The sequence below is a fragment of the Kogia breviceps genome, chromosome X (assembly GCF_026419965.1).
Source record: "Kogia breviceps isolate mKogBre1 chromosome X, mKogBre1 haplotype 1, whole genome shotgun sequence".
Lineage (NCBI taxonomy): Eukaryota > Metazoa > Chordata > Mammalia > Artiodactyla > Physeteridae > Kogia > Kogia breviceps.
The window spans coordinates 121873964-121898824 of NC_081330.1; positions in this window are offsets into that span (position 1 = coordinate 121873964).

A 24861-nucleotide genomic window follows, 5' to 3' on the forward strand; every position below is an offset into this window, starting at 1 on the left:
AGTGGTTAAGAATCCGCCTGCCAATGCAGGGGACACGGGTTCCAGCCCCGGTCCAGGAAGATCCCACATGCCGTGGAGCAACTAAGCCCGTGCACCACAACTACTGAGCCTGCACTCTGGAGTACATGAGTCACAACTACTGAGCCCATGTGCCACAACTACTGAAGCCCGCGTGTCTAGAGCCTGTGGTCTGCAACAAGAAAAGCCACCGCAGTGAGAAGCCCACGTGCCACAACAAAGAGTAGCCCCCGCTCGCTGCAACTAGAGAAAGCCTGCGCACAGCAGCAGCGAAGACCCCAAGCAGCCAAAAAAAAAAAAAAAAAAGTATATGTATGTATAACTGAATCACTTTGTTGTACACCGGAAACTAACACAACATTGTAAATCAACTGTATTTCAATTAAAAAAGAGTTTAGCAATAAATTTGAAAAATCCCTAGGAATTAAAATCAGTTCATTTCGTTCATATGTCTCTTCTGATGTATGCATAAGAGCAAAGCATTCTTAAAATCTAAGTCTAAAAATTTCTTTCAAAAATTATACAATAAAATTTCAAAGTAATTAGGAAGCACTATGTCATAACTTAATTTGAACCATTTTTTCTTTCTTAGTGTTAAACAAATAACGGTGCAACTTATAATTGATGACGTTTTGGATTTAGTGGCAAAGCCTGGAAAACTCCAAGTCCTCGAACTGTCAAATACTTTGCCCTATGTCCACTTACAGAACGCACCCAGTGAAGAGAAGAGAGCTGATGAAGAAGAAAGAAGAGGAGGAACAATACTGTTACAAAATGTGTCTGGGGTAATTCTTAGGTAATAGCAATATCTATCACGGAAGGCAGCTGTCCCTTGAGTCTATTTTCAAGTTACTTTGACATTTGCAACTCAAAACTGATCACTTTTTACCTGGTGTCTGAACTTCCGCTGAAAAATTATCACAGGCATGAACTTGAATTATCTTGATTTGCTGGATGGGATGATTACCTATGATGATTTTTTAATCATACCTGTGAAGACTCTACAGGAGGCCAAATATAGTTATGGAGTTAACCTTTTAATTGGTTTGGTTGTTATTAAGCAGTAGGTAATCAGATAAAGTGTGGAGGGCAAGGTCAAATTCACCTTCTCAGGCATCACAATGCAGATGTGGCCCCCTCCCCCACAGATGGCTGCCAAGATCTGAAGATCTGTGTCCTCTTACATTACATCCTAGAGGTAGTGATGTAGCACCTAGGGATCATAAATGGGGAAGATAATGTGCAGGCTTCTGGCACATAAATGACTGGTCAGTTAAGACTTTTCACCATAATGGCTTTTCTTTAGTTACACCACCATTCAGACAATTTCTTTCTTTTCTTTTCTTTTTCAGAATTATGATTTTTCAAAAACCAAAACACCAATAAATGAAAAATCCATTAGAAGTAAATTTTCAGCATTACAATTTCAGATAAAACTGTACCCACTGATTTTATTTGGCATTATAGTGTTTATAGTGAGAAAATGTCATTGAGAACAGATATGAATAAATCTTCATTTTATAATATACACTACATACAAATTGCATAGTTTTACTTTCAAATTGTTTTTGTTACTTATATAAAGTTGTTTTTGTTATTGAATTGACATATATTTCCATCTGTGAAATTGTGTTTGGGTATCTTGGATTGGGATGGAAGGCATTATAATTCTCATTAAAATTAAAAGAATTGGGACTTCCTGGTAGCACAGTGGTTAAGAATCTGCCTGCCAGTGCAGGGGACACGGGTTCCAGCCCTGGTCCGGGAAGATCCCACATGCCGCAGAGCAGCTAAGCCTGTATGCCACAACTACTGAGCCTGCGCTCTAGAACCCACAAGCCACAACTACTAAGCCCGTGTGCCACAACTACTAAGCCCACGTGCCACAACTACTGAAGCCCGCGCACCTAGAGCCTGTGCTCTGCAACAAGAGAAGCCACTGCAGTGAGAAACCCACGTACCGCAACGAAGAGTTAGCCCCGGCTCGCCACAACTAGAGAAAGCCCGCACAGCAACAAAGACCTAACACAGCCAAAAATTAAAAAAAAAATTTTAATAAATAAATAAATATTTTTTAAAAATTAAAAGCACTAAAGATTTTTAAATTTTAATGGCTTTTCTCTTAGCAGCAGGGATTTCCAGGGAATTAATTAATGAAGGAATAGATATACTTAAGAGTCCTGGATTTAAAGAAGAAATAACCTTATTAATGAGTATATGATCCAAAGAGGTTTCCAGCTTCTTACAAGTTTTGAAGTTTCTTGAGATTCCATCGAGACAACCATGAAAGACCAGTGCCCCAGGCTTGGTCTTGGCTTGAAGCCCACTGCCTAATACCAAAAGGCTCAAGTGTGCAAGGAAGGGTGTGCCAAGTTCATTGGGATGCTAGGCCATTTGTTTTCTCCTTTGCCACGTTTTACACCGAACTCAGTGGTCTGTCTTCTCATCTTTGTACCCCACTACCTATCTTAGGGTCTTATACAGAGTCCACATTAAATAAGTGTTCACAGATTGTTTTTAAGGCCAAATTTTCCTTAAGTTTTTAAATTATACTTTTTATGTGTAGAGTTTGTAACTCCCAATTTTTCTGAAGAAGAAAACTCTGCCAGCATTTGACATGAGAATTTTAAATATTCACCTTTAAAAAAATTATGTTCATATTGAAGGGGAGCAGAATATAACACCTTTAAGTATGGCTCTTTGGTTTAAGTATTATCTTGAGCTGGATGTTTTTAAGAACTTGCAGACACAGGAGAAACTCTAAAACCCAAGCAAAAGTTACTCTTTTGTAAGAGACATTTACATCTCCCCAGGAAGACATTTACATCTCCCCAGTAGTATGACGAAATCTCTAGAAACTGACCAACGGAGAAGGCACTGACTTAAGTCTGCATAACAACCATAACCTCGTTTACTGTGCTTTTCCTGGTCACCTTCCATAACTGCTGCTCCCCCCACCCCCCAACATCCTTCTTTGGTCTTTAGCTGACAAAAGAAAGGTCATGAAGGTGGTGGTGGTTTGGGCCATTGCAGGAGTTACTCAGTTTCCCTGGGTCTCTCCCATGTAATACAGGAGGCATTTATGTTATTAAAGTTCTGTTTGTTTTTTCTTGTTAATCTGTCTTTTATTACAGAAGGTCTCGGCCAAGAAGCTAGAAGGGTAGAAGAAAAATTATTTTTCCTCCCTATAATATAAACAAAGGGCAATTGAATTAGCTTTATTTGGTCATTTTTGCCTTCCTCCAGTCCCATGCCCCCTTCTAACTGGATGTAACTGGGCTCCTACAAAGTCAAGATTGAGAACTTCCAGAATAGAGGTATTCAAGGAAAAGAAAAGTTATCAATGACATAGCTTAAATCAAAACAAAGAAAATTAGTATTGAAGACTCGGGAACATATCTCTGAAGATAAATCTCTGTATTAGATCGGTGAACAGCACATTAACGCATTAGAATATTTGGAAGTTTGCCACCAAGAAAAGATCATTTTTCATAAAGCAAAAGGAGACAGATAACACAAGGGCACATGCATTTACAGTCATTAAGAGTTTCTGGTGCAGTAACCTGAGCAAGCTGAGGTCGATGTGGGAAGTTTTGAGTAGACTGAGAGAGGCGTGCAGCTTTGCTCTAACACTTCATAATTTCTACATACCTGAGGTCACAACCAACTCTAAACTTGCTTAAAGATGTAGTTATTCTATAAAATCTGGACCTTCCTATATTAACAATACCACAAAAGGGTAATATTGATATATTTGAAATGAGATCCCAAGAGCTGAGCTTTTTTTTTTTCATTTTTTAAAAAAATTTATTTTATTGAAGTATAGTTGATTTTCAATGTTGTGTTAGTTTCTGGTGTACAGCGAAAGAGCTATTTTTTCTTGATAAGTTTATTCTGTGAAATGTTTAAATACTTGGGACGTCAGTTGCTTTTTCCCTGGCCCCAAGAACTCTAGTTCAGTGATTCTTAACTGGGGCGTGGTTTTGACCTTCAGGGGACACTTCACAATGTGTGAAGACATTTTTGGCTGTCTCAACTGTGGGAGTGAGGAGAAGGTTGCTACTGGCATCCAGTGAGAAGAGACCAGGGAATTTATCTTATTCATAGTTTGATCTACTGGACCTTTGAACATTGCCTGAGACATAGTAGATGCATAAGTATTTGTTGAATAAGCAAGGGGATAACTGAATGAATAGACAGATGAATAAAGAATGATACAATCATTCTCCCTGAGCAATTTTCATTCAGTTAATTTACACTGTGGTGCTGTTAGCTATCAAAGTCTCTGCAGATGGAATTCAAATCTTAGTTTTCCATAACTCCCTCTACTGCACAGGAAAGATGTGCATATTCCCCATACCACATGCACGCACGTTTGCCCACACTGACAAAGAACATGGATAATTCATTCTATTGGAGGGAAAATCAATCAAGTGTTTGTTTTCACTGTGAACATCACCAGGAACAAGATTGTTGCTATGCATTTACTGATGAAATGTTTAAGGAGCAGCTGTAGATCATTTGAGTCTGTGCCTCCAGATCACAGAAATCTGCAGTCACTTTACAAACAGCAACTCTATTTTGTTTCTGTTTGTTTTAATCTCACACCTGAGCTTTACCTGATGCACTGTCATTTTAATATTGTTTCCATGCCACGGTCAGCAGTGAAATCACTTGGTGTTAGGATCATAGATTAATCACAGGCATAGCTTTCATTCAGCTGGAGGCAAGCATGGCTACTGTTGACTCTGCAGTTATCAGCAAAAAGCACTGATCTGGGCATTGGTGTGTATTAAGTATCTAGTGCTGCCTAACAAATTACCCTGAAACTAAGCAGCTTCATAAAACAAATATTTGTTACCCCATAATTTCTGTGAGTCAGGAATACAGGCATGGCTTAGCTGGGTCTTCTGGCTCAGAATCTCTCACAAGGTCAAAAACAAAGTACTGGCTGAGAGTGAAGTCATCTCAAGGCTTGCTGGCTTCTAAATTCACTCACAGTTGTGGGTAGGATTCAGTTCTTGGTGCGCTGTTGGACTGAGGGCCTCAGCTCCTGCATGGCCCTTGACCAGCGGCAACCCTCATTTCCTTGCCATGCAGGCCTCTCCATGGGGCAGTTCACAACATGGCCACTGGCTTCATCCAAGTGAGCGAGCAAGAAGAGCCAGGGAGAGAGTAAAAGCCAGATGGAAGTCACAGTCCTTTATAACCTAATCACTGAAGTGACACTGCGTCACTTTTGCCACATTCTATTCACTAGGAGCAAGTCACTAAGTCTAGCTCACACTCAAGAAGGGACTCACACAACGGCATGAATACCAGGAGGTGAGGATCACTCCGAGTCATTTTAGAAGCTGCCATCATACGAGACTTAGATTTTAGTTTTAGTCGAGTGACAGTAACTAGCGCTATGGCACTGGCTACACTGTTTTGCTGTTTGGCCCTCAGTGTTCTCATTTGTAAAATGAGGGGATTGGACTGAGCTGCCATCAGAGTTCAAAAGATGTTATTAAGTATATCCTACTTCCTGGATTTATTTGTTGAATATAAGTATAGGGCATTTAATATTTTTACTGTGTTGATTAAGGCTTTTTGGTTTCAAGGAGTAGGGTCTTGCAGGGAAAGTGGTCCTCTGTAGTTAGGACCCAAGTGGTCTGTACTGAAATGGGAGGTGACAGGTGACTCTGGGAACTTACTCCTTTTAGACTGAGGAGCCTTAGTCATGGCATTTTTGCATTGCTCTGAGAGTCTGCTCCGTTCTCCTCTGCCTTCTGCCTTCCCCTCCGCACACCTTTCACTTACACAGTTTCTACTTTCTATTTTAATTTGCCGTGGTCCCCCATAATCCGGATCCTACCTTCTGACGTGCCCTGTATGCATTCTTCTGTCAACTACAAATTGGCACTTGCCATCTACCTCTACAAGGATTAAATCATGTGCTGTTTGCTGCAGCCGCTGACTTTCAACACCCCTTGAAAGGAGTTCAGGGTGGAGAGCAGAAATGAGGCATTCTGTTTTCTGGGAAAAACTGGCAGAACAGGTCTTCAGATAGTTAGATATTTTCAGGAACCGATTTTATGAGCCCAATTCTTATATCTCCTCACATCTAGAAAAGCACTAAAACCCTTCATTGTGACGTCTGCTTCACGAGACTAGCAGAAACCTTCTGCAAAAAATGTGTGCTTAATTGCATGTACTCTCCCTTCACCAAAATCACATATACTCTGACCTTCCCCCCTATCTCTCTGGAGCAGTTGCTCAGAGCGGAGATGCTGCCTCCTGGGCTATAGTTCTCCTTTTGCCCCAAATAAAACTTAACTCACAACTCTCACGTTGTGCATTTTTTGGAAGTCGACATTTCAAACAACTGATGCATTCCATATCTCCCAGTGTACATTCCTGAGAAAGACAATCTTATTGTTCCTGATCATCTTTTTATGACAAGCTTCCTGGAAGGTGTGGAGGGTAAAGACAGGCTCACCATAAGTGATTGTACACAGATCCTGTGGTGTTTCTAACACCTTACATGTGGAGGACAAGATCCAAGGATCAATTCTGACAGGTTCAGAGTGCTTCTGCTCCCTTCTAAGCCTTTTTCTTTTTCTCATTGATAAAAAACAGTGCACAATGAGATAAAAATCTAGGGAGGAGTACAAATACACGATCTGTGTCCTGAGGCTCTACAGTAAGATAGGAATCTGAATGATAAGAAAAATGAGCTCAAACATTTATTCCATTGATGGATTTTTCAAACTATGGCATTCTGACCCGGCCTCTCCCCACCAAAAAGTATATTGAGCTTCTGAGAATTATCTAAATTACACTCTGTGAGAAGGTTTTAATTGATTTCAGTAATTAAGCCTTACAATTGATTTTAAACTTTCCAATTGATTTTAGCTAAATTGAAATTTTTGCTAAGTCCCTGCTGACTTCTAGCTTGGAGCGGAAGTCACAGCAGAAAATTCAGATCACTGAGAACATATTTACTCTGGAGCGATAATGGAGAGTGCCTCACCCACAGTCTCCTCTCCAGTTAGGAAGCAACATGTTTTTCCGTTTCCTTACTTTTGCTGAAAATACAAGTTCTGGCTTACAATGTAATTTCATTAACGTGTTACCCTTATTATTAAATGAAGATTCATTAATTCTTTTCCCATCTTCCCTCGTTGCTATTTTTCTTTTTAAAATCCCTTCAGGCTTCTTTTCTTTCTTTTTTTAATAACAGGATTTCTTTTATTTAAAAACAAATATTGACTGATTGATTGATTGATTTGGTTGCACTGGGTCTCAGTTGTGGCATGTGGGCTTGTTAATTTTGGAGCAGTGGCTGTTAGTTGTGGCACGCTGGCTGTTAGTTGTGGCATGTGAACTCTTAGTTGCAGTGTTCACGTGGGACCTAGTTCTGCGACCAGGGATTGAACCCGGGCCCCGTGCATTGGGAGCACGGAGTCTCCAGTGAAGTCCCCCAGGCTTCATTTCTTCCAGAAAATCTTTTGCAGCTTGATTCCTTAGTTTGAGTTTTAATAAATTATATGCTTTTGGAGCTCAAAGAGAATTGAGTATTTTAAAATCCAGTCTCGGGCTTCCCTGGTGGCACAGCGGTTGAGAGTCCGCCTGCCGATGCAGGGGACGCGGGTTCGTGCCCCGGTCCGGGAGGATCCCACGTGCTGCGGAGCGGCTGGGCCTGCGCGTCCGGAGCCTGTGCTCCGCGACGGGAGAGGGCCACAGCAGTAAGAGGCCCGCGTAACCCCCTCCCCCGAAATAGATTTTTTTAAAAATAAAATAAAATCCAGTCTCCTCATTTTCTGATTGAGAAAACTGACGCCAAGAAAAGCTATGTGACTCGCCTAACATCACACAGCTAGTTAGCGGCAAAGCTGCGAATGGAGTGCATGTTTCCTCACTCTAGCTTTAAAGACCTTTATACCTTAATCAATTCACGAGGTATTATTGAATATCTTTTCAATTTTGGGGTAGGACATGTAACGACGCTAAGATATAGCAAGAGAAATGAATTTTTTTTTTTAACCAAATGTTTTTTCTCCTCTCTCCTTTCCACCTACCAAAGACATTTGTGATCCGGATCCTTTGTTTCCTCATAGTGTTCTCCATCTACTGTAGTCTGCAAGTGACCGCCTTTTGCTTGGCTCTCCCCTAACAAGCAGAATGTTCCTTTTCTCTTTGCCTCATACTGCTCTCTAATGTGTGTGGATACAAGCCCTGTCTCTAACTAGACAGGAGGCCCCTTGGGGGCAACAATGAAGTTGCTTCTTTTGTGATCCTCCCAACTCCTGGCACAAAATGCTGAATTTGGTAATAATTAGAAGACTTCTATAAGGTTTAGATTAAGGTCACAGAAAAGCAGAGATGACAGAGTGAACTTGCCCTGTGGTACAAGACAGACGAACTAGGAAATGGGGCTTATGAGACATTCTTCATTTCTTCATGCATTCATTCATTCATTTTCAGGTATATTCAGAGCTTCAGAGAAGCAGAAGGAAGAGAGATTCTTCTTCCTCCTGGACTAGAAATTAATTTCCCTGGGGTTGGGAAATGGGATGAGAAAGAATCCAAGGATGTCAGAATAGCTTGGATCTACAAACTACTTCCTGGCTTTCCTGTTGGTTGGCAAGACCCCAAAGGTGACTGGCTCAACGGGGCATCTTACAGATGAAAGTAGAAAACCATGTCCCTGTCCCAATGGTGATACTCTCAGAGGTAGGGGCTGACTGAGGGAGGCTTCAAGGACCATGACTGAAGATCAGATGGTCATTCTAAACCCTCCTCACCCCCTGCCTCCAGGCAATATTACGTCCCACGAAATAAAAAGCTTGACAACATTATGGAGAAGATGGGGAAGTGCAGACTTAGTAATCCATTAGCCTGTTGTAATGGGAATTTGGAGTCACAAGTTTAGTTGAAATACAAAAAGTGTATATGTAAAGAAGTGATAGTTCATGTACCTTTGAGACTGTGGACCGAAGTGTAAGTCTGCTTCAAACTTTAGTGTCACATTCCCATTTGATGAAACATTCCCTTTAGAAAGCCAGATGGTTAATACAAATCCCCCCCCACACTTGTAAGCTTAACACTGCATAGCAGAAATAAGTTTTATTAAAAACTTTAAAAAGCCATTCACTGGGGGGGCTTTTTTGGTGTTGTTTTTGTTTGCTGGTGGGTTTTTTGGCTTGTGGGATCTTAGTTACCCGACCAGGGATTGAATACCCAGGGCCACGACAGTGAAAGCACCGAGTGCTAACCACTGGACTACCAGGGAACTCCCGGCCATTCACTGTTTGACATTGTGTAACAGGTGTTACTTTACCCCAATACTCCAAAAGGTCCTCAAATGAAACTTCCTTCAAACATCTCTTGAAAACCCACCATCAAAACAACAAAGGCTATTAATTAAAAATAATTTTTAAATCTACTGAAAGCAAACATATTATAAAATCAGACTTACTCATTTCACAGTAAGTGGTGATGACCAGTCTAGGGAGAAGCCGTCAATTACTTGACATGTTCCTTTTGCGACTTTGAGGGATGTCCTGGGGGGTACTGTGATACAGTGTTTTTTTCCTACAAAATCCTCGACCTTTGGACATTTTTGCAAAAAAATGTTTAGTCCAACTGTTTAAAGTCAGCAGCTGACAAAGTCCATTTTTCTCCCTTGCTGAGCGGTAGCCTTGCTTCTATGCATTAGATTGGCTATAAGAGGGCTCACTCATTGTGTCCACGGGAGAGTCAGCAGAATTGAGACCTCCTGTGCATGACTGGCTATACCATTTGGAAAGCCTAGGATATGGATGTGATTCCCACAGGAAACAATTCACTTTTGAATTTTTGCCCCCCAGACAACGATACACCAATACTGTGTTCTCCAGTCAGACATCTCAAGGAAAAAAGTGCCACGAGTCAACTGTCAGAAGTCAAAGTAGAACATATTTCTCAAGTTTGTCCCTAGCTAATGAATATTTCGTCATTAGACCTCACATTATTCTGCACAAATACCTGAGCTTATCAGTTATGTATAGAAACTGATTTGCTTAGTATCACATTTACGCCAAAGGAAGGATTCACATGGTAAACTTGAGTGAACACTCTAAGAGCAGAATTAGCTGCCTTACTGACAAGAAAATTTATATTTAAAATATCTATTTTGATGTCATGAAGAGATTAGTGGTAGGACGGAAATAAAACACAGACTTACTCGAGCATGGACTTGAGGATATGGGGAGGGGGAAGGGTGGGCTGAGACGAAGTGAGAGAGTGGCAGGGACATATACACACTATCAAATGTAAATTAGATAGCTAGTGGGAAGCTGCTGCATAGCACAGGGAGATCACCTCTGTGCTTTGTGACCACCTAGAGGGGTGGGATAGGGAGGGTGGGAGAGAGGGTGATGCAAGAGGGAAGAGATATGGGAACATATGTATATGTATAACTGATTCAGTTTGTTGTAAAGGAAAAACTAACACACTATTGTAAAACAATTATACTCCAATAAAGATGTTAAAAAAATTAAAAAAAAATAAAATAAATAAAATAAAATATCTATTTTGAAATTTCATTATGCATGTGGAATTTATCTTGCTTTTAGCCTTTCCTTTATGGAACACTGCAACTTATACACAGTCTCATGTTGACACTATGGTTGAGTGTCTACATATGAGTATTACCGTAATTTATAAGTCACTATCCGTTGTTGGCATTTTAGTCTCTCCAAAGGGCTTCTTGCTACACCAGTAAGATTTTGTTCCATGGGACTTCCCTAGTGGCACAGTGGTTAAGAATCCACCTGCCAATGCAGGGGACATGGGTTCAAGCCCTGGTTCGGGAAGATCCCACATGCCGCGGGGCAACGAAGCCCGTGCGCCACAACTACTGAGTCTGAGCTCTAGAGCCTGCAAGCCACAACTACTGAGCCCGGGTGCCCTGGAACCTGTGCTCCGCAACAAAGGGAAGCCACTGCAATGAGAAGTTTTTTAAAGATACTGAAGTATAACATACATTCAATAAAGTGCACTAATCATAAGTGTACAGCTTGATGAATTTTTATGACCCTGGTCAAGATATAGAACATTTCCAGCACCATGGAAGGCTGTCTTAAACACCTTCCCAGTCAACCCCTCTCCCCAGAGATAACAAGTATTCTGACAGCTATCAGTAGTAATGATCTTCGCCTATGCATGAAATTCGTACAAAAGAAATTATATAGAATGTACTATTTTGGGTCTGGCTTCTTTCACTCATCATTAAGTCTGTGAGAGCCATCTGTATCATTATGTGCTGTCGTAGTTCCTTCTCTTTTGGAATATAACACAATTTACATATCCTTCTCCTACTGATAGCCATTCAAGTTGTTTCTGTTTGGACTTTTATGAATAAGGATACTAGGAACAAATGTGCACATATCTTTGGAAGACACATGTCCTTATTTTTCTTGGTTCTATACCTAGGAGTTGAATTGCTGGCTCATACAATACATGCATGTTTAGCTTAAGTAGATACTGTCAGTGTTTCAAAATGACTTTGCCAATTTACACTCCCACCAAAAACGTATATGAAATTTCCATTGCTCCACATCCTTGCCACCACTTGGTATTATCAATCTTATTAATTTGGGGTATTCTACTCATTGTTTAGTAATATCTCATTGTGGTCTAAGTTTGCCTAAAGAAATTGTGTATGTTTTCATGTGCTAATGGAGCATTTGAATATTCTCTGTGTAAAATGCCTGTTGAAATCTTTTGCCCATTTCTAAATTTCGTCACTTGTCTTTTTTGTATTGATTTGTAGGAGTTCTTCATATATTCTAGATATGAGTCATCTTTTGTATACATAAAATGTCTTCCTATCTTGCCTTTTTATTATCTTAAAGGTGTCTTTTGATAAATACAAGTTCTTAATTTTACTGAAGTCCAGTTTATCAATCTTTTCTTTTATGGTTAGTATTTTTTGTACCATTTTAAAGAAAAAAGTTGTACCTTTTCTAATTTCACTCATAAAACGTAAGAATTGAAAAATATAAAAATATAAGCAAAAAACATGTAAGAATTGAATCCAGCATTCTTATTGATGCGGACAATCAGAAAACTTTAAAGTGCTATAAAACCCACAAGAACGGCTAAAAGTTCAACGACTAACAACAAAAAACGTTGGTGAGGATGTGAAGCAACGAGAAGTCTCACTGTTGGTTGGAGTGTAAAATAGTACAATCATTTTGGAAATCTATTTGTCAGTTTCTTATAAATTTAAACATTCACCCACCCTATGACCCCAAATCTCGGCTTCTAGGTATTTATTTAAGAAAAATGAAAACATATGTCCATAAAAAAAGCCGTGTACAAGAATGCTTGTAACAACTTTAGCTATAATAGCCTTTGATTAGCCTTCAAATAGCCTTCAACCGAAACTCAAATACTCATCAACAAATGAGATAAGCAAATTGTGGTATATTCGTACAAGAGAATACTACTCAAAAAAAAATTACTGCAAGCAATAACGTGGATGAGTCTCACAAGCATTAGAGGTGAAAGCAGACACGAAGAACACATACTGCATTGCATCGTCTCATTCATATAAAGTTGTAGAACTTGCAAATCAATATGGGGTAACAGAAATCAGAACAAGCTAACAAGTCTCAATTCTAGCAAATATTTTTCATGCAGGGAAAACTCTACAGAGGATATGAACAGTGCAGGGAGAAAAATTGTATTGTCAGAAACACAAACACAAAACCTACTGGTAAACAGCTTCAGAATCTATTTGAGAGTATCAAGATGGCAACTGTTATTATTAGCAGCCCAGGGAACATAAATCAAGAGTGGCTGGGTCAGACAGCTTATTCTCCAGCACAGAAGGGCATCTGGAAGCTTTTGGCTCAAAGGAAACCAGTCTCTGTGGCTATAGGGGGGATAAAGTTAAGCGAAGGAGGAGGGTTCCCTCTACTATCCAAGGGAGAGGCAAGTCATAAAGGGCTTCCAAAGCCAGAATGCAACCTCTGAGAACTGTCCTAAGCAGTCTTCTGCAGTCTCCCCGACCACTTAGCTACAAACACTGCTAGACACAGATTAACCTGAGCTTTCCTTACTGATTATTGTTAGTACGTGCCATCGTGTGACCGTTGAACTGTTGCATTTCAACTTTTAGCTTACATTGATCCTTACTTCTCATTCTTTAATCTATTTTAATTAGACCACAGGCCTTGGTTCATCAGCTCCTGGTCTGTTCTAGGTATGGCTCCAGATGGAATTATTTCTATGTTATGAGGAAATGGAAAACTAAGGAAAGGAAAACATGGTAGCAGTATATTCTGCTGCAATGTGGAAAGATCTTTTGGAAGGCCTAAGGCCCACTGTTAGCATCTTTGTGGTATTTTGTCTTTTCCTATGAGGTCTACATACAGGAGAGGCGAGTTCATCCAAAAGATGAGACTCAGAAATACCAGCTGAAGGATAAGAAAACTGAGAAAGAGTAAAGCGCCCCTACTGGCAGAAGTTGGCCCAGAACTGTCAGCTAAGCCTTGGCATTGCTCAGAGCCGGGCCACAGCGCTCCCCTGGTGAACATAAGCCATCTCACAGACACCAGCATCACATAAGCCCATGCTGAGACCATGAAGGATCAAGATAAAAACAAGACCACCCTGCAATCATGTCTGAAAACAGACGAAAGCACGAACAGTGTTCAAACAACAAAAATGATCAAACATCCCCTTATCTGGGCTCACATAAGTGATTGCCGCTGCTTCACCAACTCCAGCTAAAGCCTCACCCTAGTCACCCCTCCTTTAGATAAGATTTATTGGGACTTCCCCGGTGGTCCAGCGGTTAAGACTCCACGCTCCCAAAGCAGGGGCCCAGGTTCGATCCCTGGTCAGGGAACTAGATCCCGCATGCTGCAGCTAAAAGATCCTGCACATCGCAACGAAAATCCCAAGGGCTGCAACTAAGACCCAGCACGGTCAAATAAATAAATAAATTTTTTTTAAAAAAAAGAATTATTAAGTACCCACTCATAGACTTATCCCCGTTTCCTGACAGCACCTAACCCAGAATAAAGCCCTATTTCCTGAACTTTGCCCCAAGTCACCTACTACAAGTCCAAATACTATAATAAATCCTTTTGAACTCCCTCTTATTGAGATGCTCTGTGGTTCCCCAATGTGTACATTCACTCTCATCGTAATAAATCAATAAAACCAACTTTGACTCTAGGTGTGTTTCTGATGGTCTTTAGCTAGAGGACGTTAACAGAAGTAGAAAGAAATTGAGTGGAATTGCTAAGACAACATGAAGACCAAGAAGAATTGCACCTTGTGTATAATCTGCATAAAGGTCAGTACCAAAAGTCAGTTACAAACCACTTAATGAGACTTCTTGTACCTCAATCATTTTTAACCTGAGCTCTTTGCTAGTAGAGGCAGAAACAAACAAATAAAACTTGCCTACCTCATAGAGAAACCTTGTATAGACTATGTGTCTGTTCTAGACAAATATGCCCAGGGAGAAGTATGAGGTGCCAATCTTTAGTGGGTCTGAGCGCATAGACATCCTTGCCAGAAGCTAAAGCTCACGGAAGCTGGAGGGCAGTTAGACGAGCCCTGAGGTGATCACCTTTACAGAAAAAAAGTATACAGGGCTTCCCTGGTGGCGCAGTGGTTGAGAATCCGCCTGCCGATGCAGGGGACGCGGGTTCGTGCCCCGGTCCGGGAAGATCCCACGTGCCGCGGAGCGGCTGGGCCCGTGAGCCATGGCTGCTGAGCCTGCGCGTCCGGAGCCTGTGCCCCTCAATGGGAGAGGCCACGACAGTGAGAGGCCCGCGTACCGCAAAAAAAAAAAAAAAAAAAAAAAAAATCAGGTTCTGGAGTCAGAAATACCTGATTTTAAATCTTAGCTCCACCACTTACAAACTGATCTTGGGAAAGTTCCTTAACATTCTGTGCTTTAGTTTCTTTATCTGAATAACAGAGACAATCATAACTGAACCTACTTTGTGGGGTTTTGTGTATTTAAAGGGCTTCCATAGCGCTTGGCACATGGTGAGCTTTCAACAAATGGTAGTGGCTCCTTATACTCTTAGTCTGTATTTGGAAACAGAATGATGTTGACTATTCCTAATATTTCAATTTTTATTTTTGGAGAGTTTTACATAGATGTCATGTTTACTTACATAGTTACATGGGTACATATACACTCAAATACATATGTGTCTGTATCATACATGGGGTTTTTCATGGATACTGGTACTTGAATGGGCAAATATTATCAAATTACAGGGCCCATGTTAGCTCAGGCATGAATACAAACCGGTCAGGTGCTAAAAGTGGCTCTGTAAACTTCCAAATCTTAGTGATGAGAAATTGTATTTGGATTTTCCCAAACTGTTTCCCTAAGCTTAGGTAGTTTGCTTCCTTAAAGAATAAGTCAGCTCCTCTCGTCACTTTACATTTACCACTAGTTCTTGAACCAGAAGTAATCGTGACCATCAATACCAGCCGTTCCCAAAAGTGCTCTGGTTCACAGGGACACCAAAGAGCCACAGTGAATAATTATTTAACTATTGCTAATCATTACCTCTCCCATGGGGGCCTGTTTTAAAGCAGTCCCAATAGACCGTAACTCCAAAGTCCCAACAGTGATAATGTTTTTCATTAAAAATACTTAGAATGACTGTTGATTAGTTTACTGTGCTTTTTCAAAGGGGAGGATCAGAGAAATCATCCAATACAAGGGAAGTGTGAGGGAAGATTGCAGAGTGGAAAAAGATAGCGACCTTGACCAACTGTGGTTAAAACAGCTTGCGTGTGTGAATTTGATAAAAACATATGACCATAAGAATCATTGCTCTACTGCCTGTAGATGAGCCTATGTTATAAAACTTCAGAAATAGGCAGCTTTTCTCTGAGGAGCTTAGGAAGCCTCTAAGTATCCACTAAGGCTTTGGGCAAGTGTTGTAGGAGCCCCGCACATCCCTCAGGCCTTACCACCTAGTCGACTCCAGCTAACTCCCACCTGCCAGTGTCAACATCGCCTTAGGTGGAAGGTCACTCTGCTCATATACAGGACAGGCTGGAATGTCCCGGACAGAATGCCATCCAGTAGCAGCCAATGACTGACAAGAGTTAGCGTATAAATACCCCAGCTGGGTCTCCCTGGTGGCGCAGCGCTTAAGAATCCACCTGCCAGCGCAGGGGACAGGGGTTCGAGCCCTGGTCCGGGAAGATCCCACATGCCGCGGAGCAACTAAGCCCCTGCTCCACAACTACTGAGCCCGTGTGCCAACTACTGAAGCCCGTGCACCTAGAGCCTGTGCTCTGCAACAAGAGAAGCCACAGCAATGAGAAGCCCACGCACCACAACAAAGAGTAGCCCCCACTCGCCGCAACTAGAGAAAGCCCGTGCGCAGCAATGAACACCCAACGCAGCCAAAAAAAAAAAAAAAAAAAAAACAACCCAGCTCTCATGCCCCTTCAGTTAGGTAACCAGGGGCGTGGGTTTTATACCATTTCTCCGAGTTTTCCTGTAGGATTAAGCTCTAGTTGTCCATAGTGGAAGCTGGCTTGATAATGCATGCTTTGTTGGCTGCCTTCTCTCCCTTTTCACATTTCCCCACTCTCCTACCAGTGCTATCTGCACCTCCCAAATAAACTACTTGCTCTCATACGCTTTGCTCAGATTCTGCTTCTGGGGAAACCCGAGCAAAGACAGGTTTGGATAAATGGAAGCACTCCTGGAGAAAAGCAAATATTTGGCCTCATGCTGAGAGCTGACCGTGTGGTTTTAAAGGAAGATCAGTCACTGGGACAGGGTTCATCTCTTATGGTTCATTCTATTAACCCAACTACTAGTTTGCTGATGCGGGCTCACTTTCCCTGCCGCCACTGGTCCTGGAATCACCCCACCCACCATGTGGGGAGGGGTGTGTGCGTCAGCCGAGACCTATGTGGCTGCTGCTGAAGCGGAAAATAGTGCAATGTCATCAATCAATGCCTCACACATGCTCTCAGCCGAAGGGCAATTAATGTTACTCAGGACGAAAACCAATAAGGCTGTGGATGAATGTGTTATTGAAGAGAGCATCAGATCAGCCTGGCTGTAAGAAGTGCCCAGGGGCAGTGGGCGTGCTCCTTGGCTGTGCCTGGCAACAGCTAGTGGAGAGCAGCCTTCTGTCTCAGGCTTGGAGGGGGTCACACCACTGATGGGAAGATCAGTCACGTTCACTACTTCTGCTCTTCTGGGTTATCCCCTCAACAGACTCGGCAAATAGGGTACATCCACTCCTATGGTTGTGGCTATGTTTTCTTTTTTAAAAGCAAGAAAATGGAATCCCTTCAACATATTCAGTGTATTTTTTGCGAGCCTTTTCCTTTTCTGTCTGCCTTTGGCTCTCTTACACCGCCTCTATTTCTCTCTTCCTCTTCCCTTTGACTCTTTCTCCCCGCAACCCTGCCTCATCTCTCCACCTCTGCCTCTGTCTCTTCCCTTCCTCTCCTCCTGTCCCTGTCTCTCTACCTTGCTTTTCTTTCTGCTTCCTTCTTTCCACCTCCTAGATTCTCTTTCTCCCTCTGTGCCCCCTTCCTCTGCTCTGGTTCCTTCATTTGGTCCTGGGAATATTTTCTCATGTTCCAACATTCTTTAAAGTAGGTTCATTTACTGAGTCCTTGATATATCCCCCAAGGAAAAGCAGTTATGGTTAAAATCTTTCTATGTCATCTGTAGCCAAATAACCCGACATAAAACCAGTTAGATTCATTTTTAAGTAAAATTCCTTCTTGGGCTTTAAAAGCCTGACTCCTAAAGTTCTCTATCTGGATAGACTGTCTGCTTCTCTGTCTTTATTGAAGCCCCACGGTACATGCTGAACATTACCCAGGCAGTGGGGTAGCACACAGTTCAGCCACCTTTTTGAAATAGGTTCCAAGTATTGTCTCCTCCTGTTTGCCTAGAGAGGCCGAGGGAAAAGATAGTAAAGGGTGAAGGCAGCTGTAAAGACCTGCTGTTCACCACCACCTGGGGTTGTGGTTTACCAGCTGCAGTTCACAGGCAGGCCTGTGAGGGAAGAAAGGATGCAGGCAGCCTTCATACCAGAATGGAGCCAAGACGTCCACAGGCTAATTCTGACTGGATTTGAGATGCCCCTGATATTGTCCGTCACAAGACTGAGACCCCCCCCAACCCCGGAACCTCCAAATAACTCCTGGTTCTGTATCATCAGCCCAAAGGCTGAAGGACTAAAAACCTGCTGGAAAGCATCAAGAGGAGAGAAAGAATTTCCTCTCAAACTCTCAAAACGATCTTGGAAACTAAAATTCCAAAGAAAGTGAATAAACCGTATGCTATGAGAGACAGCTGACAAAACCATCGATCAAAACACAAATTCACTCAAAATGAAACTGAAATAAGAAAACAGCTTGAAAAAGATTTACTCGTAAGTATGCCTAAGATGACAGGTTAAAAAATAAATTTTCATAAATTAAACAGGAAATTATAAAACAAAGCAGACTTAAAAGAGTAAGAGTCAGCACATATGAAAGGAACCATAGAGAAAACTTAGAATGAAAAATATAGTTACTGTAATTAAAAAGAGGATAGGATAGTTCCTCAAAAGATACGATAAATTGAAAGCTGGACACATTTGAATAGAGAGTTTGTGAACTAGAAAATAGTCTTGAATAATTCATCCAGAATCTAGCACACAGATCCTGATACCAAATATAAAAGATAAGTTATAACGTAGAAGGATTGAGAAATACATAAGCATAATGCAAGTGCCATGAAAAAAAAAAAAGAGAGAGGGAAGTTGAAGAAGCAATATTCAAGGAAATATTGATGAAAACTTTCCATAATGAGGAAAGACTTGAATCTTCAGAACAAAGTTCATTTTGAAACTGAGCAGGACAAATAAAATTATACCACCTTTAGGCACACTGTAGTGGAAATGAACAGCAAGGATAAAGAGAAAATATCTTAAAAGCTACCGAATAGAAATGACAGATACAATTAGAGAGTAGGCTTCTCATTAACAATACTTGCAAGAATACAATGGAGTAATAGATCCAAGCTAGAAATTTATGTGCATATACATTCGTATTTAAGAGTGAGGGAAAAATAACAATATTTTCAGATTTACATAGGCTGAATTTATGACTCACAGACCCTTCCTGAAAGAAACATTAAAGTATATACTTTGGCAAGAAGAGAAGTGAGTGCAGAGGGAATGCTTAAGATGTGCGGAATAACAGTGAACAAATAAGTTGATAAAATATGTCAGTAAGTTTACTTAATGACTTAAAAAGTAATCATTTTTTATAAACATGAGTGAAACTAAATCTCAAAACAACAATAAAATGGTGGGGGCTGTTCAAGGCATAGTTACAGCATGTTAAAATCTTAACCTTAGGAAGGAGGATAAATAAAACTGAATAACTTTTGCTTACAAAAATTTATACTTAAATATGTTTTTAAAAGTTGATGGGTGACCTCCAAAAAATAAAAAAAGATATGTCCAAATACAAAATAATAAAAATAAATTTAAATGAGTTAAATTCACCCAATAAAAGACATAGACTATCACACCGGATTAAAACCAAAACCCAAATCTGCTATCTTTAATTTATAAAATAAACTCCTAAAATCAAACCACACATACAGGTTTAAAATAAGGATCTAAGAGAAATTAACCAGATTAATAGTAATCAAATTAAAATTTGGGTAGTGATAGCAATATGTAAAGTGGAATTTAATTTAAAAGCATTGTTAGAAATAAAGAGAAAATATAATATTATAATAACAGTAGAAATCCACCACAAAACATAGAAGGGAAAGAAAATGGGGGACTTCCCTGGTGGCACAATGGTTAAGAATCTGCCTGCCAATGCAGGGGACACAGATTCAATCCCTGGTCCAGGAATATCCCACATGCTGCAGAGCAACTAAGCCCATGTGCCACAACTACTGAGCCCATGCACCACAACTACTGAGCACACGCACCGCAACTACTGAAGCCCGCATGCTCTAGGGCCCTCGTGCCGCATCTACTGAGCCCTCATGCTGCAACTACTGAAGTCCACCCACCTAGAGCCTGTGCACCGCAAAGAAGAGTTGCCCCCGCTCGCTACAACTAGAGAAAGCCCATGCACAGTAACGAAGACCCAACGCAGCCAAAAAGAAAAAAAAAAAAGAAAAAGGAACCCCTTAATCTGATAAAGATTAAAAACCTACCAAAAATCACATCTACTAATTTCTATTATTGTGTAATATGAGTCATAAACATTGTGTATAAAATTTATATACAAAATAAATATATCTACAAATCAAAGAATAGATTTTTAAAAGAGAGCTTAACATGATTCTTAAATAGACTTCTGCTCTTTTTCAAAGTCAATACGACCTGGAAATTTGGGTATCTTACTCACTATGCTTTAGAATAGTGTTTGTATCCAGACAAGGTGTTTGATTTTCACAAAAACCTGAAGGTACTTCAAAAGTAGTTTAAGGAAACATGTGCTGAACTTCTTCACTTAGCAATCTCAACATCATACACTTTCCACGTGATTTTCTCCTGGTAAATGGATTTTTCCAATTATTTGAAAAATTAATTATTGTCTAGTTGAGAGGTGTTATTACTTGTTTACATCAACACTAAAGACCTTTTTAGAATGAAAGAGATCACACGTAAAATTAATATGAGTGGCTTAGTGGGAGATTTTTGCAACATCAAAAACTAGAGTCAAAGGATTAATATCTACAATATACAGGGAAATAATACAAATCAACAAAAAAAGAGGCAGGGGAGATAGGAAAATGGATGAATTATATGAAAACACAAGTCACAGAAACAGAATTGTAACTGGCCAAACAAGAACAAGAAGAGATGCACAACCTCTCTGGTAATCAGAAAAATGCAAAGTAAAATAGCAATACACCTTGTCATTTTATTGTCATAAAATATCAAGTGTTGGGCTTCCCTGGTGGCGCAGTGGTTGAGAATCCGCCTGCTGATGCAGGGGACACGGGTTCGTGCCCTGGTCCGGGAAGATCCCACATGCCGCGGAGCGGCTGGGCCCGTGAGCCATGGCTGCTGAGCCTGCGCGTCCAGAGCCTGTGCTTCGCAACGGGAGAGGCCACAACAGTGAGAGGCCCGCATATCACACACAAAAAAATATCAAGTGTTTGTGAAGACATGAGGTCTCTTGGACTACCAGCAGGGATTTAGATGGGTGCAGCTATTGTGGACAAAAATAGTGGTGTTCTACTAAGTGAAATCACACAAATTCCTCACGAAATGGAACTCCCACTCCTTTGTATAGAATGTAGATATACTCTTGCGTGGATCCATGATGCTAACTGAATAAGCTTGCTCACTGGAGCGTTGTTTGGGAAAACAAGGAGTTGGAGCAACCTAGCTGTTCATCAGTGGTGAAATGGATAAATAAAATGCATGCTATTCTGGAATTAAAAGCAATTGTACTGTGGAAAGATCTTAAAAACACATTCTCAAGTGAGAAAAAGAAATAGATGAGATCTAGGGACTTCCCTGGTGGTCCAGTGGCTAAGACTCTGCACTCCCAATGCAGGGGTCCTGGGTTCGGTCCCTGGTCAGGAAACTAGATCCCACATGCCACAACTAAGAGTTCTCACGCTGCAATTAAAGATCCTGCATGACGCCAACTAATAGATCCCGCGTGCCGCAACGAAGATCCTGCACGCAGCAACTAAGACCCAGAGCAGCCAAATAAATATTAAAAGAAAAAGAAATAGATGAGATCTATACAACAATACCATTGTATAAATTTAAAGATACATGTTTTTTAGTTTGCAAAGATGCATATACATCAAAGGAGAGATAACAAATACGCTCAAGTGGGTTTCTGAGAGGAGATGGAGCCACAGGACTAGTCATTGGGAATGAAGAAAAATAAAACAAGAAAGTGACCATGTACCATCCCATAATGATAGTATTCTGTGGTCTGGGGAATGAAAGAACTCATATTTCTGTATCTGGAATTAAAAGAAAAGTGATTGCATTTTGTCTGTTTTTGTTATCACCCTTCATTCTCATTGAACCCTTTTATTAGTACTTTTAATTATACATTGTTTTGTCTTGACTTTTTAAGCAAACATTCATGTGAATTGAGGTTAACTTTCATTTTGTCACCTCTTTTCATATATAACTTACTTTTCCTGTCTTACTAAATTGCCTTACACTTTCATAATGTTGTATTTTAAAACATTTACATCCTGAGGGAATAAAAATTCCATGCCAAAGAACTCTCTTTTGTGCTCAAGGTAAATCCCATCCTCACAGGCTCCATAGGGGATGACAGAGTTTTAATTTATAACCTACTACAAGCACGTTAAAACAATGACACACAGTTCATACTGTTTGTGTGTATTAAATGAGTCTCTGGATCCTCACTAATAGACTTGCAGAATATTTGAGACTGAAGATATTGTTTGACTGACCTAGTTTATCCATTCATTTCACAGAGAAGGAAGCTGAGGTCCCGGGAGGGTAAGTGACCTGCCTGATGACACACGGCTGTAGTTGTAGAGCTAAGACCAGACCCATGCAATCCTCTTTACATTTACCCTCCTTGATCAGGCAGAAGTACATTTACCATGAAGCCAGTGAAGCTTAAGCTTCAGGGCCCTAACTTGCAGAAGTTTCTTCCACATTGCTAGTAGTGCCTGAGAAATGTGTTGACAGGGTCATAGGTAAAATGTGCAAAAGCAAGATGTTTGAAATAGAATTAGTTAAGACCACTGTCTCTTTCCATTCTGACTTCCTGTCTGTCACACCTCCCCCTCACGTTAGGGAACACTGAAGTGGCCAAGAACATTGGCTATTTGTAAGTCCGTATTATTTTTCTTAACGAGTACTCCCACAATACCTGGATCCACCCCAACCTTCATTTATAATGCCAGTAACAGCTGTTACTGAGTGTTTGTGACTGTCCACGGACACTCTACCCAACCCAGGAATTTGAGAATCACCAACAACTTACTTCTACCCTGTGTTCTGTCCCTCTCCCATCCTGCCTCTCTCTCAGAGGGAGTCACTGTATTAATTTTGTGTTTATTGTTCCCTTGTCTTTTTGTTTTGTTTTGTTTCATCACATATAGTTATATGCTTTACAATATACAATTGTTTTGACTTGCAATGAACTTTGTGACAGGATCTTGTACTTTACTTAGTCTTCACCCCATGTACTGTTGCAAGCAGCTGTGGTTCAATTATTTTCACTTCTGTTTAATGTTCCATTGTACAAATGTATCAAAATTAGTTTACCCATTCTCTTGTCAATGGCAGTTGGGTTGTTTCACATTTTTTGCTATTTTGAACAGTGCTGCTATTAAACATTTTTGTACATATTTGTGGATAACCACTTGTAAGCTTCCTTGGGGTATACATTTAGGGGTAGAATTTCTAATTCATAGAATTTAAGAATATTTAACTTTATGATCTAATGTTTTATATTTTCCAAAGTATTTGGACCAATATATAATGTATGAGAGATGTGTTATATAAGAGATCCATCATTCCACCTCCTTCTCAACACTTGGGATAGCCAGGCTTCCTATTTTTCACAATCATATGGGTATAAAATGGAATCTCCTTGTAGTCTTGTCTTCCCATTTCTTGATTACTAGTTAAGTTGTGCATCTCTTCATGTCATTTTCAAATCTGACAACAAACTTATAAGTTAGGGATTATCATCACGATGTCATAGATAGAGAAAATGTGACACAGAGAGGTTAAGTAACCCATCCAAGGTCATCCAGCTACTAATGGTTCAAGGATTCAAACCCAGGTCTGCCTAATCAAAACCCTCACGCTTATCAATGCTGTTATATTAACCACCCTATTTCTTTCCTACGGATTGTGAGGAATAAGAATCTTGGAGAAGTTGCTGTTCTAGGTCTTGTAAGATTGAGAACCCAATCACTGAGAAGGCTTTCTTTCTCAAAGTCTGAATTAGTAGCCATTGACCCACGAAAGCTAATGTCTGTGCCCTTTGGTTATTTGCATTTATCAGAACAAGTCTTTGCAGGCGTGGAATGACGTGCTCCATCTAGCCCTCTGGGTTTGTGAAGCAGGTATATTATTCTGTTTGCTTGGTGATGAACTTTTAGACTAATCCTTAAATCATTCCATAAAAACAGAGTGAGGCTTAGGAACCAGGAAACGCAGAGCTCATTTTCGCTCTCTGAACCATTACTCTGGCAGGAAAGAGGGGATATCATATTTTATAGAGTTGCCAATTACAGAGATGTCCGGAATATGCAATTAATCTACCATAGTCTTTTGGTTTTTGTTTTCTTAATCGGAGCCTCTTTTGCCCTGGGTTCCAGTAACCTCACACAGAATGTCAATGGTGCTAAGACTGAGAAACCTTGCTCACAGATTAAATCTAATTTGTTGAGATCAAAACGGAGGAAATATTTAAATTATATTACTACAAGCACCATGCATATTTTAAGTGCCTTGATTTTGTTTCATGGAGGAAAGGACCTCAGAGACATGAGCTAGAAGTACATTTTTAAAGTTAACAGGTAATGAACTTGAAATTCAGGATATATCACTGACATCAACATAAGAGATTAGCATAAGATAAATAGCATTAATGGAAATCGGCCTTTGATAGGAAGTAATTAGTTATTTCACAGAGATTAATCATGGAGAGGTAGCATTTCCTTAAGGACTGAAAGGAATTAGCAAATTGATCAGATACTTTTTCTCTGCAAAGTGGTAAATAGTTAGAATACCTTTAATAAAGAAATTTTGTTTTAGGTTTCATAGACTTTGTAAAGATATTTAGATTTTATATTTTTTGTCT